Here is a 15033-nt window from a genome sequence, read left to right as displayed (position 1 = left end):
TTGCTAATTGAAGTGTCACAATTGATCTCAGCGACCGCGAAAACTAGGATTTGACACTAATGTCGGTCGTTTTGCATTATTTTTACATGTCTCGGTAACCCCCCGGTGACCCCCGGCCTGCAGCCGAATGGGGTGATTTTGGAAGTTAATGCGATCGGAGTTTCAACATTGATCTCAGCGACCGCGAAAACTATCAATTCCACACTAATATTGGTCATTTTGGATTATTTTTACATATCTCGATAAAAGCCTGCCTGAGACCTCCCTGGTATGTATGAACTTTAAAAAGACAGGGGCTTGCCTCAAAGTACTCGTGACCAAAATTTGGTAACTGTTGGTCCACTCGAATGGTCCCCAGGCCACACACAGACACACAGGCAGACACAGAAAATAACTCTTTAATCTATTTATATTAGAAGCACTTTTTCTCAGTAGAACAAAACATAAAACCAGTAAAAACGCAGGAACGCATTGTTCTATTTCCGCCATAATCCTCATTCCCAGAGAACTAGACAAAATCAACAGTAGATGGCAGAGTAAGGAAGGATGAGTGAGCGGGCACGTCGCGAATCTGTTGCAATCGGCATCTACTGCTACTGCTATACGAGGTGCATTCAAGTTAAAAGACCTAATATTTTTTCTCACTGAGTAATCAAACGAAAACTATAAAACTTATGTCACTTCTCGACTTAATCTCCATGCAGTCGACCACATTTTTCACAACATCGACGTCATAACTCCATGACCGTAGCGAACGCTTCTTTAGGAGTTTATTTTGACCACTGAAAAATCGCTGATGCAATAGCGGCACGGCTAATGAATGATCAATCACGGAGAGTATCTTTCTTTGTTGGTAACAGCCAAAAGTCGCTAGGGAAACGCGTCAACATTGCCTGACAACCATGCGCGCAGCCCTGTGGTCGTTCGTCAGCATTTGTGGCACCACCTGGAGGACACTTTTCGCATTTTCAGGTCTTTGTGCAAGATTGTGTGCACGGATCCCACGAATATGCTAACTTTGGAGGCGATGTGTTCCACACTCATTCGGTGATCCTCCAAAGACAACTTTCTACACTCGTTCGATCATGTCGTCAGACCGACTTGGGCGAGGCCGAGATTATCTGGTTTGTTGTCACACGACGTGCTACCTTCTTTGAACTATCGTACCCACGAACACACATTAGATACATCTATAACACCATCATCACAAGTCTCAGTAAACTGGCGATGAATTTTCCAGCGTGCTAGAGTTCTGTGTATCGTACGGTATTTCCATTACTGTCATGCATGGAAAACAAGTGTTTGCGTGTTTTAAAACAAACAGCACGCTTCTATCTGTTACAAGTTCTGAGAAAAAATGGCGGTGTTACAACTTGAAAGCACTTCGTACACCGACTCGCAGAAGAACGCATAGTATGTCGCGAATTCGCAACAGTCGTCCCGAAGGGATCATATCGAGGGAACGAAACTCCTTTAAAAATTATGGAAATGAAATACGCATATTCAGTTTAAGAGTGAAAGATTTTTAATAATTCCATTAGTATCAAATATTATTTGAAATGAAAGAACTATAGTATTATAATCTGAAGCAAAGTAATTCATAATTTGAGTAATTTATAGTTTTACTTTGCAGCTGATGTATCAAAGAACTTTCTAAACGAACCCACATTAAAATTATTTCCTAAGTTATTAATATAGCATTTCGTGTCTATGAATTAAATAACTTATTTTCTTAATCGAAAAAGGTTTGGTTATTTTTGCTATATGAGAAGGTGAAATGTATCTTATCTTAAACTATGCTGTATTAGATTTCTGCAGCCAGGCTCATCGTTTCTGACTTTCATTGAACTAAATTTCGGAGTAAATCATTTTCTAATCGGAATGGGATTGAACATAACACAACGAAGAAAATCGATGATAAAATTATAAATCTCAGTGCCCTGAAATATGGTGAATCTGGAAGCTCGAAATATCTAATGTAAAATAATTATAATGCTTCCCCGTGAGAATGAGGTGTAAACGCTTACCTTGGGGAAATAGTGCAACTGTAAGTTGATATGGTGTCCTTTCTGTTGTAGATATGTACTTTTTTTTTAACCCTTCTGTACTTCCGACCAGTTTCATTTTTTTCAAATTATTGTTTATTTAAAGATTTCCACCTAATTACATTTGGGCAAGTACACTCCTGTGGAAAGAAATCTTGCTTCTTCACAAGCTGGTAGATTTTCGTACAAACACAAGAACATATTATAAAAACTCTGGTAAATACACTGCTCGCTATTATACTATGCAGCGACACGCAGGATCTCAGCGACCGTGCACTATCACAGGGCGCGAAGACACATGGCTTGCGGGTATGGCTCTGGCGAATCGGACAGTTACATCCTATACTGGCGCAAGTATTGGATGCTGTCGCACAGTGTCCAATGCCCCCATGAACAGTTCTACATAATCTGGCAGACAGAGGCGCAAATTACTGCGGTTTCCTCTGACAGCTCAAGATAAGTATGGGACACTAGAATGGTGTCACAAAAATTGCATATTAAGAGACGAATGGCAGGGCATCTTATTTTCACACGAATTCCGCTTCTATCTGCACTATCATGATTGCTGCATTCGTATCTAGCGCTATCGTGCCACTAGGCTAAGTGACACCTGTATTTAGCATCCAGCACCTGATGTTATGGTATGGAGTGGCATTAGATTATGTGCCCATTTGTGCCTTCTACACATTGACAAACATTTAAGAAGCTAATGGTACATTGTCGAGGTGTTGCACTGGATTATGGTCCCTTGTGTTGAACTCACTGTATTTTCCCGAGCAGTGTACATAAAATAATAATAAATGAAGTTAATACAGTGATTAAGCAAAGTTGTTACAAGGAGGATTGACTACAATTCATCTGAATATAATAGAGAAATAGACTATGGAAGTCATAATGCGACTTTAAACCTGCCCTTCTATTGTAAAGTTCTCAATGCTAGAAGCCGAGCTATGGAACAGTCTTTTTGATGGCTCCATTTCGTACTCTTGGTGGCTCCGTTTTGTATTATTTTAAATTCTGATTGTTGAAAAATGAAACCCGAAATGAAATTCGTAGTTTTACGTCCGATAATTATGTAATGTGGCCAAATGAGAAAGATGATTAATAAGAGTGAATGATCATGAAATAATTTGTGGATAATGGGTGATATCAATAAAAATAAGTAACTACTCCTGAGAAGTCCTGCTCGAGAATCGGAGTAACTACACCTGGAGTAATCCCCTCCCTCAATTTCGTATCAATAAAACAAGCCACTACTCAGGTCTAGTCTGCTCCAGATTTGTGAACGTTTACTCGCGCTTCCTCTGCACGTAGCACTGAGTCGTATCAATAAAAGAAGTGATTACCCATTTCTCCCATTCATCGCGCAGTCATTTCGTTGTTTTTAACCTATGGCATAGTATCTTAAAAGCCATGAAACGGGCAAGTAGCAACAATAGCTTCAATCAAAGTGCATTTGTGGATATTCTAAAAGAGTTTTCAATGGTACTTTCAAAGTCACAGCTACCAGAAAGTAAACGAAGGAAAGCCGAAACTTTGAAGGTAATTACAGTGAAATGCAACGAAATATCAAATACATCTACGACTGAGACACAAATTCAAAAGAGAATCTTTAATATTCGAGCGAGAATAATAATAATAATAATAATTTTAAAAAACCGGGAAAGAAGAAAGTAATACTGAAACCGTGGGAATAAACCTATTTGAGCTGATGGATGTTGATTGGAATCCAGCAATATCAAGATTAACACGACAAGCGCATATCACGTGTTGTCCAAGGTCTTTGTAGATTGTTTGGCTTTAAGAACGAAATCAGACACTTGGCTCCTTTGTTTTCTTTTTAAAAAAGTCCAGCCACCCACGTCATAAATCACGTCCATCTGATTGCGTTTTCCACACCATACGTGTCCCCTTTCGCCTTGACATAAACAAAATACATTCTCATGTATACACCCTTTCTATCAACGTTGAGTTGAGTTGATTATTAGTTTAACGTCCTTTTCAGTAGCGTGCCTATATGAGACGGAACCCACTGATTAACGTGGAATCCGAACCACATAAGCTCCTGCCGGGAATCGAACGCGGGTCTCCTATGCCAAAGGCATGTATGCTAACCGCTTAGCCACGAAATAGCTCTTCCTATTAACGTATTACTCTCCAAAATACTAGGTTTCTTTAATGCCACTTGTGTATAGTCAAGTGCTCCGATAGCACCCGGAAATGTATATTGCTCTTGCCACTCTGCCTTTGCTGTTTGTATATTACGCACACTTCCGGAAACAATCCATTTTCAGGTAGTCATAAACAGTACTTTGAGCCACACCAGAATCCCCTGACATTCCGACCTGGAATCCCGGATCACTCACGTAACGCAAGAAAACCAAGGACACCGATTTCTCTGTAAATTTTGGGGGGAGGGCATTCAGATGCAGAAGGTATATATATCAGGATTTTAAGACAAATTGCACTCTAATTATGCCAAATATTGTATATTCATAAATACAATAGGAGGCCCACATGAGCTTTGGGGGGCCCGGACCCCTGGCCCCCACAGGATCGGCGCCCTTGAAGAAAACCCGCATCTTTTCATCATTACGTAGTCCACCACCCCGAATTTCGGTTGATTCTCCTTTAAAAATGTTGTGCTAATCACTACATTTTCTTTCATAAACTTATAATGCTTTTTGTAATCTCCATTTCCAACATTTCTATGCAGTTTATAAGTTTTTCTACGTAATAAAACAATCATATACTCTGCCATATTTCGCACGGAGTCACCTATTTAGCTTGCTCCACAAATTTGGAGAAGTTACTAGCATCACAGAGGAGTCTTTCATTTTTATTGATATCAAACGCGTAGTAGTTACTCGGCTCGAGAATAGAGGTGTGGTTACTTCAAAAGGGCGGGGCTTCTCCGAGGTCAGCCGAGACGACTAGTGCTCAGTTCTCTTTTTATTGATACCAATGCGAGTAACTACTTCAAAATTGGGCGTAATGAGTAACTTCTCCGTTTTATTGATATCACCCAATACTATTGGATTTGTCTATACACCATTTTAAATTAGTATCCGATACTACTACTACTACTACTACTACTACTACTACTACTACTACTACTACTAATAATAATAATAATAATAATAATAATAATAATAATAATAATAATAATAATATATACAAACGTAGGAAAATAAATCGATAGAACTTACAACTATGTAACACTGCCAGGTTGGGTGAGAAAACCCCGTGAAAAAAAAAAATAGGTCATGGGAAACGAAAGATGCAGTGATGCGAACTGTGTGACTACATTCTACATGAGGACAGCCGTTTAATGGCTTGTTCTATAGCTGCAGCGGGCACTAGAAAGAACAAAGCCAGAACACGTTACAGACTGTGACTTCAAGCACTGTGTTTTACACTGTGTCGCAATATCTCTCCTGGACATTAATTAGGATTGCCGGCTCAACATAAAATAAGTAAAAATTTGTTTTGAGTCGTTCCTCACTCATATACAGGAATAAAATGAGGCTCGGGCGAACATATGGTCTGTCACATTTTCTAACTTTTGTGTAAACTGTAAAAGAAGGTTCAAAATTCCCATGCAATTCAATGCAATGACACATCCCAAACAAGATTCCCCTCCGCTCTGCAGGTGTATTTCCGAAATTAAACTACCTACATACTATTCTGTGGTTCGTTGCCAAATCCCATTCTACCTAATATCTCAATTTCACCGGAAATGGCACTTACCATTTTGTTCGCTCGAGCCACTCAAAATTCCATAATTGTTAGTTTATTTTATTTGTTTATTAGATAAATTAGGAAGGCACGTGAGTATATTACAGAACCGTCCCTCTCCGGTAGTACAAACGAAATTATAATCTAATTGCTGTGTTCTTAAGTATTGTGAGTATTAAGAGTTAAAAATCTTACCTTAAAGAATTAATCCTTTTGTTCATGTTGGCACGATACATTTTTCTTAAGTATTTTTCTTATTCTTTCGAGTTAACCAATTTAATTTAAATAAAACTTGATGTATGTGAACGTTATTCTTGAATTATTTCCAGTTTGTGGTTTTCCTATAAAGATAGTTGATTAAGTTCAATAAAATAATTAAATAATCTTTCATTGTTTCTAGGAGAATCGCTATTTATTAGTAACAATGGAAATAAGATTGGATATGCACATATATACAATTATAATTGTTATATCGAAATATACTGAAGGAAAAGAAACAATATACGTATAGCTCACTTAACTTATAATTAGGAAGGCCGTATACGTTTCGGTTACATCAAACGCTTTCAAATTTAAGGGTTCATTTGCATAGTTACAATGTCACAAATTATTTATGTATGGATTTAAGAATATATTGATCTTACTTAAATCTCCATTCTCAATATATCGTCGACATTCGGGCACAAGTAACTAACGCGGGAATGTCACGAGACGTCAATGAGTTACCGAAGAACCAATAACTTGTTGGTACCGCACATCAGAATAACTATTAAACCCAAAAGAGTAAACTTGAAACCCACAAAGCAATTGAGAAAAATCGACGTAAACTTTTCTGACACATAAGAATTAAGTAAATAATTCTGAACATGAAATATAAATTAATAATCAGTGCTTAATCAATCATCAAAATTGTGTTAATTTTCGACAAGAACACTTCCGATGAAATCTCGAAATTTTACCACCTCCAACATCCACATAAAAAGTTTGAGTTGCACAATGCGGGCCTGAGCCAAAAGTCATATGACAGCTAACACAGGAAAGGCTTCTGAGTCGGGGCCTGTATTCGCCATATTTGGGGTTTGAGATCTGGCAACATCAGAAACACAAGTGACCACTACAGCCGCCATGTTGGAGCGTGTCATCCTGAATATCACTTTAATTTTTAAAATACAAAGGTCGCCATTGGACGCATGTTTTATATGCGATGTTTTCACAAGAGTGAAACGTCGCTGACCATTTTATGTTATCAGTATCAGTTCATTGTATCTCTATGTTGATTCCCCACAATATAGACTTGAAATAACCAGTCTCTGCAGCTATGATGGCTGCCACAAACCTCTTGCATCCCTCACTCACAGCTGCTAGTAATGTCTCTAGACTCACGCCCACGCCAGTATATGCATTCTCCACTCACAGCAACGAATGCTGTAAATTCCGAATCTTGACGATGTACAACATGGCTTTAAGGTAGATGGTCCTATATAGGTAGAAGTAAAGTTGAAAGAGATCCAGAGAGCGTGGTGACCAGTTCATCGCTGGCTAACTGTTGTTTCTGGGTAATCGGATCTGCCTGGGTTGCCAGATCTCTTCGGGTCAGACGGAATCTGAGAAGAGAGACCTACATCCGAGTGACTCAAGTGACTTGGTTACCCATGATCTGTTTTATTACTGCGTTCCAGTTGATGTTGAATATTTTTCTCGTGGCTTGTGATTTATGTATAAGTCGATGATAATATTAGCATGTTAAATTTACTCCGAATAAATCAGGAATAAAATTCCGTTCATTTTTGATTCCGTTTCATTCCTGTTCTTAAACATTAATGGGTCGAAATTACATCTTAAAAAAAAAGAAAAGAAAAGAAAAAAGAAAAAAGAAGCTTCAACTCGGATCCTCTCTTCTTCAAGGATTATTATCTTTAAATATACAGAGTGGTCCTAAAGTAGGTGTACAGACCTGCATCGATCAAGTATGGCATTTTAATTTTTAAGATAATGAATTTATTTCCTATGGTTTGTTCCGAGCTTAAGTTATAAGTAAAAATAAATTAAGAACACCTAAGTAAGAACCTAAGTCAATACCTGTGTGGATAACAATAAGTAAATGATATAAAATGCCATAAGCCGATTAGTACGGTAATGTATATCTACTTTTGAACCACCCTGTATTAATTCTTATTCTGAGGACGAGGGGCACGGTAGCTTAGCGGTAGAGCGTTTATCTCAAGATATGCTGGCTCCCTGGTTCGATCGCTGGCCAAATAAGTTTGTTGTGGACATCGTGTATGTGAGTTTTTTCGGGATACTCCCGTTTCCTCCCACTTTCTTATTCCATCAATTCTTCTATTAACATTCATTTGCTTTAATCATCGTCTCCCTTAGCCTAACGGGCATAATAGTGGGATGTTAAACTGAGATAAAGATTTTCATTTCGAGGAAGAACTCGATTTAACAAAAATCAAAAGTTTCGTGCGGAATTCAGATTATCTTTCATATCTACAACAAATCAACAGGAGATGAGCGTTGCCCAACTTGAAGAAAGGCTTAAAGGCATTACGAGTAGATACATCTTCCTTGGATCCTCACCCCCGAAAAAAAGCTTTAGTAGCAGCACGTTTGGCTCTGTAACCATTTCTCTACCCGATTTTTTTTTCTATGGCGGACACCATCATTAATCGAACGTAAATCACCAACTCCCTTTGCGGACAGCGTTTCTTGTTGCTTTCGGAGCTCTGTTTTATACCTTCAGCGCGCAGGCTAAAGAGGTGAACTAACTTGTGATGGCACGTAGCGTATAGGAATATATATATATATATATATATATATATATATATATATATATATATATATATATATATATATATATATATATATATATATATATATATATATGTATGTATTTAACAATCACCAGATACAGGTCAGAGGCAATTTTACCTAGGTATACTGGATATCTAACAACAACTACAAGAATGGAAAGGACTTGGGAAGGTATCGGCCAGGACCTGTTTAGTAGGTATCATCCTGGCATTTGCCTCGTAAGACTGAGGAAAACCCAGTGACTATGGCCGGCAGCAGGACTCAAACCCGCGACCTCCCGAATGCGAAGCCAACGCTAGACCACTTGAGCTACTATGCTTGGTAGTATATGTGTGTATACACAAATCGGTGGCAGAAAACGGCAACCGTTTTCGTTTAGTGATAGATTACCGAAGTTGTAAGGTCGTTTGCCATTAGGGAGAATTAGTGGCTCTTTTGTCCGGGCTGTGCGGAGTAATAGTAGAGGCGGAGCATCCCTTCCAAACACCCTAACATGACGATGTCTCTTTTCACCTTGATCACTCAGTAGCTTGACTTTTTTCTTTCTTTCCTTACAGCGATATGGATACCCGAAGCATACGGACACAAATCAACACGCAAGAAGTCGAATACATTTGAAAAGAAGTCGAATACATTTCAGAAAAGAAGATGGACACTGGTCATTTATTTTGAGCAGTAGTCAAACAAGTATAACTATTGAATCTATACGCTTGGAATCTATACTATCTGGTTTGAACGCTTGGAACAGCAAAGAGGCTGCCATTTCAACCGTGAAATGAATAATTGTAAACTAGTTTTAGAATGTAAATTATCCGTTCGTTCAATTGCATAATTAATGTCACAACATGCTTTAACTAAATACTTCAATTTATTGTATTGATTTATTGACCTCGAAGAGAGAGAAAAGGGGAGGGGAAACATCCAATTATACAAGGCAATTAGAGAATTCATTCTTAGTAATTACAACATACATTAGTATTATACATTCATATGGTAGAAATCTTTCAGTTTAACGTCCCACGTTTATACCTATGTCCATTAGGCTAAGGGAAACGAATGATTAAGGAAAGTAAATGGCAATGGAAGAATTGGTAGAATAAGAATTTGGAAGGAAACGAGAGCACCACGAGAAAATCCATGAACACGATGTTGTCCACCAAAAAACTTACTTTACCAATATCGAACCAGGGACCTCAAAAGTATGCATTCTATTCATATGGTAGAGTTAGATACTAACTTCCAGGGCTGTCAACTTCTCAAACCTGCTCACCCGTACATTCACAGCGTGTCCTCCAAATCTAATTTCGTTAAATTAAAACCTTATTTCAGTTAAACACATCCATGTAGCCCATGTTTTTTTTTTTTTAAATCTGTTTAGAAATATTTGTCAGAGAAACAAAATAACATTGATTTGAAACTGTAATTAACATTTATTTCTGAACAGACGTAATACTTATTTTCATTTTTACCACCTTTCAATACAGCATGATTCTTTTTACATAAGAGTAAAATTCTTTGCAGGTCCTGTGAAACTTAATTTTTACCATTAATTTAGATTTCAGTAAATTTTCAGACGTTATGTTGCATCAGTCCAAGCATTTCCCATCATACTAAAGGTAAAAACTGATCCCCAGATTTCTCACACACAGATCGCACTTTTCACATCGAGTGGTAGTTGAGAGAAGACGTGTTGGTTTAACGCTCCGGTGCTCGGTGAAATGTGACATGGGAGTATCAATTGGTGTGTGAAGGGTCAGAATTGGCTTGTTTAGAAATGCTGGGAAGAAAATACTGTGTAGTAGCCCAGGTGTGGGTAGTATCTCAAAATCGAACAAAGTGTACTATGTGTATGGGCTTGTGGTTCCTTCTATGCTATTGATTTCAGGAATAGAGGAGAACCCAGGTCCCCCTAATTTACATAAATCTGATATAGCAGAGATTAAAGATATGCTCGGTGCTTTGCGTAATTCGAATGATAGTGTTGTGTCAGAAGTGAAACGACTAAACGATACTGTGGCTAGGCTAGTGGACAGACTTGAAAACATTGAGGGCAAATTCGAAAGAATGTCAAAGGAAATCGGTGAACTACAAGACTACACGAGTTATCTTGAAGGTAAAATAGAAGACTTAAAAAATAGGAGCAGAATACAAAATTTAGTTTTTTATGGAATAAGTGAAAGTGCTAAGGAAACATGAGAAGAAAGTGAACGCAAAGTTTGTGAAGTGATACGGAATAGATTGGGAGTGGAAACAAATGAACTTGATCTTAATAGAGTCCATAGATTGGGGAGAAAGACCGAAACAAGAAATCGTCCTATAACGTAAATTTTTCAGCGACAAGAAAAAAGAGAGTGTGCACGAAATAGGAGCAAACTGAAAGGCTCGAACATTTATATTGAACAGGACTACTCTTACAAAGTAAGACAAAAACGCAAGAAACTACAGTTTTATTTAAATAATGCTAGGAGAGCGGGTTCTTATGCATATCTGCAGTTCAGGTACTTAAACATAGACGGGAGGAAATTTACATTATGGGATCTGGAGAATGGAAAACACCAAAGGGACCAGGAGCGCGAAGACAAGTGTCGCCAGCAGAAAAGCCGGAGGTCACGGTCGTTCAACCTTTAACTGTCAACGAGGAAACCCAAAATAACTCCATCCCTTAATCGTCTCCCTCTCCCTCAAGAAAACAGGCACAGAGTGCAAGCTTGGTCAACCGGAAATCAGACTACACCAAATCAGAAAAATGCCTCAAGGGACGTTCCATGTAAGTACAAACAGCAATACCTAACCTTCCTTGTGACCGTATTGAAGATAATAATAATAAAAGTAGTGAAAACAAAATCAAAGCGAGAAATAAACCTTTTTCATTTTATTTTCAAAATGTGAATGGACTTAGGAGCAAACAATCTGAATTTTTTTTACAAGTGTACTATCAAATAATTATGATATAATTGCAATTGTTGAAAGCGGTCTGTCTGATAGTTTTTTATAATTCGGAATTTTTTTGATTGTAGATACACTGTATTTAGAAAAGAAGGGATCTTGAATTGCTTGGGAAGTCAAAAGGTAGAGGGGTATTACTGGCGGTACTTAAAAAACATTGAATGTTTCATGTTAATTCAGATGACGATGGATTTGAATGTATTCTTACAAAACTTGTGACAAATAGTGTAACTATATATGTTTGTGCTGTTTATATACCACCCGACTCTAATTTAATAATTTATGAAAATTTTTGTCAATTCATTGAATCCAATTGCCCAATGGGGAGCACTATTCTTTGTATGGGAGACTTTAATCTTCCAGAGATAAATTCAAGTTTATCCTTTTTGAATTCATCAGGCGCCTGTAAAAGTCTTTTCAACTGTATTAATTTATTTGGTCTAAATTCGATTAACAATGTACAGAATGAGAATGGTCGCATATTGGACTTAGTAATTACTAATGTTGATGACGCTTCTATTGAAAGAGTAGAGCACCCTTTGGTTTCAGAAGATAGGCATCATCCTGCATTGGAAGGCTTATTGTACCTAAATCAACTATCAATAAGAGATAAACTGCAAAACAATTTGCAAGGTTTTAACTTTAGAAAGGCAAATTTTACTAAAATGTACAATGAATTACTAAATGCTATCTGGGACTGCCTCGAAGATCTGAATGATATTAACGTGATTGTTGATAAGTTTTATGAAATTATTTATAATGCGATACATGTAAGTGTTTCCTCTAAGAAATTTTTGAACAAAAATTATCCCTGTTGGTTTAAGTCCAATTATATTTAAAAAAAAAAATGTAAGTCCTATCACCATAAAAAATGGAGAAACGGTATGGGTGATGTTTCGTTTCACAAATGGGAATTGTGTAAACTCCGGAAAGAATTGAAAACAGAAATAGCGTTAGCGTATAAATCTTTCGTTTTTGAATCGGAACACATGGCAGAGAGGGATCCTAGTCAATTCTGGAATTTTATAAAAAGTAAAAATAGGCATCTTTCTACAGGCTTCCTTACGTATAATGGTAAGGATCTGAGAAACAGCAATGATATTGCAGAGGAATTTGCCAGCTATTTTAATTCGGTTTATAGTAATGGCAGAGCGCATTGTGATACAAATAGATTCATGCCTGATGGGACAGCTTACGAAACATTAGATATGTTTTTCTTAAATGAAATAGCTCTAGAGGATGTTGAGGAAGCCATAAGAATGTTGAAACCCAAAAGATCGTGCGGATCGGATGGTATACCACCGTACATTCTTAAGGGTTGTATAGACATTCTTAAGCATCCTCTACATACAATTATAAATATGTGATTAAGAACAAGCGTGTTTCCGGACAAGTGGAAAGAAGACATAGTTTGTCCTATCCCTAAATCTTGTGATGTGAAGAATATACAGAATTTTAGGCCTATTTCTATTTTATCAACATTTGTCAAGGTGTTTGAGCAAGTAATATTCAAGAGGATAATGTGTCATGTAAAGCCCGTCAGCATGGCTTCTTAAAGAATAGATCAACATCCACTAATTTAGCCATTATTACAAATTTTATTGCAAATGAATTGGATAGAGGGGGTCAAGTGGATGTGATCTATACTGACTTTTCAAAAGCCTTTGATTTGGTAGACCATGATGTACTGTTGCAAAAACTAACAACTTTTAATTTCTCTATGCAAGCAAAAAATTTTTTTGCATCCTATTTGCAAAATCGTCAACAGGTCGTCATGTACAAAGGATTTGTATCTAAAAAATTCACAGCCTTATCTGGAGTCCCCCAAGGCTCAAATCTTGGTCCACTCTTATTTCTATTAGTGATAAATGACCTACCGTCTTATATTCATTATTCTAACACTCTTCTATTCGCCGACGACCTTAAAATATTCTCCAAAATTAATTCGCTTGAAGACTGTGCAAAACTGCAAATAGACTTATGTAATATTAGGAACTGGTGTGACAATAACAAGTTTAAGTTGAAAAATAAATGCAAAACTCTTTCCCTTACCCGCAAAGAAAACACCATTAAACATGACTATTCTATTGAAGGAACTATTTTAGAGGAACCTACTTTAATTAAAGATCTAGGAGTGCTATTTGATCCTAAATTAAGTTTTATTCATCATACTGAAACGATTGTTAATAATTCATACAAAAATCTTGGCTTTGTTATGAGAATAGGTAAGGAGTTTCAAAACAAATGAAACTCTACTTTTGTTTTGTGAGATCACAAGTAGAATATGCGACTCTGTCTTGGTCACCAAAAACACAAAAACACATAGATATGATTGAAAGAATACAGTCAAAATTCTTGAGATTACTTGCTTATAGAAAAACTGGCATGGATCCAAAATACGAGTCGTATTCAGAAATAGTACAAAACTTTAATATGAACACGTTGAAATAACGTAGAGAACATACGGATCTTTTATTTTTACACAAATTGCTACATGGTAAAATTAACTGTCCCAATCTTACTTCTAAGGTTCAATTGCATGTCCCATCAGGTAAAACCCGCATAGGAAATATCAGTACATTTTACTGCAGAAAGGCAAGAACAAATATCCTCGCTAAGTCTCCTATATGGAGAATGAGTGCTTCCTACAATGCAATTGAAAGGATAACTTCTATAGATGTTTTTGGAATGTCGGAGACAGTATAAAAATAGCCTTAAAATATGTGAAAATGAAAATATACAAATGTATAACCTTGTTTAAATATATAAATATACATAACTAAGGGTAAATGTATTTGTAAGGAACAACACTGTAACTGGGCCTAGAGCCTGTTGTGTTGAATAAATAAATAAATAAACATCGAAGATCGTAACAAATACATAGGCTATAAGCATAAAATAATAGATAGTCAGTGCTTTCGAACAGAGGAGTAAGTAGGCCGCACGTGGGGACTGACGGCCTACTGGAGCCACGTGACTTAACATCGTGAAACAAAATTGCTGGCTGCATGAAAGCTAGACAATTACTTTAGGGTTTATACGTTACCACTCTGTTCCTATCTTACTTTGTGATTCTGATCACAATAGGGTAGGCAAATAAGTCTATTTTTTTATTTTCTTTATTTATTTTGCTAAATGATAACAATAATGTTCCAATTGCTGCTTTTAACCAATAAAAGAAAAGTATTGCCAAAAATATTAGTTCACCCATACATTTTGCATAGCAACCCGTACACCCGTATCTGAGTTGGTAGACCCGTACAGTTGGCAGTCATGCTAACTTCATCATAATTCTACAATCACTGACGATGCCAGCTTTCATTTCCTCGAGTTGGTGGGAAGGGGGAGTGGAGCGGCAGAGAAATTTTTGGAGGCAACTATTTTTTGCTTACACCCAAATTGTAATTTTATATTATTTGGCCTACCTTAAAATACAACATGTCTGAGGGTCAGACGATGCCACCTGGTGAAAGCTCGCCTCATTGTC

At 37.1% G+C, this 15033-nt stretch overlaps 1 long non-coding RNA gene across 1 annotated transcript in view; it reads right to left on the bottom strand.

The window, feature by feature from the left end:
• LOC145669147 (uncharacterized) overlaps positions 1–15033 on the bottom strand; it is a 99530-nt gene that overhangs the window by 75518 nt on the left and 8979 nt on the right. The window contains exon 2 of the long non-coding RNA XR_014128146.1: positions 5979–6124. This is a non-coding gene — a long non-coding RNA (uncharacterized LOC145669147). The remainder of the gene's footprint in view (positions 1–5978; positions 6125–15033) is intronic.

The sequence above is a fragment of the Thermobia domestica genome, chromosome 13, assembly GCF_964235325.1.
Source record: "Thermobia domestica chromosome 13, izTheDome1.hap1.1, whole genome shotgun sequence".
Classification (NCBI taxonomy): Eukaryota; Metazoa; Arthropoda; class Insecta; order Zygentoma; family Lepismatidae; genus Thermobia; species Thermobia domestica.
Note: the sequence above shows the minus strand (reverse complement) of the source record. Positions and strands in the feature narration are given on the sequence as shown.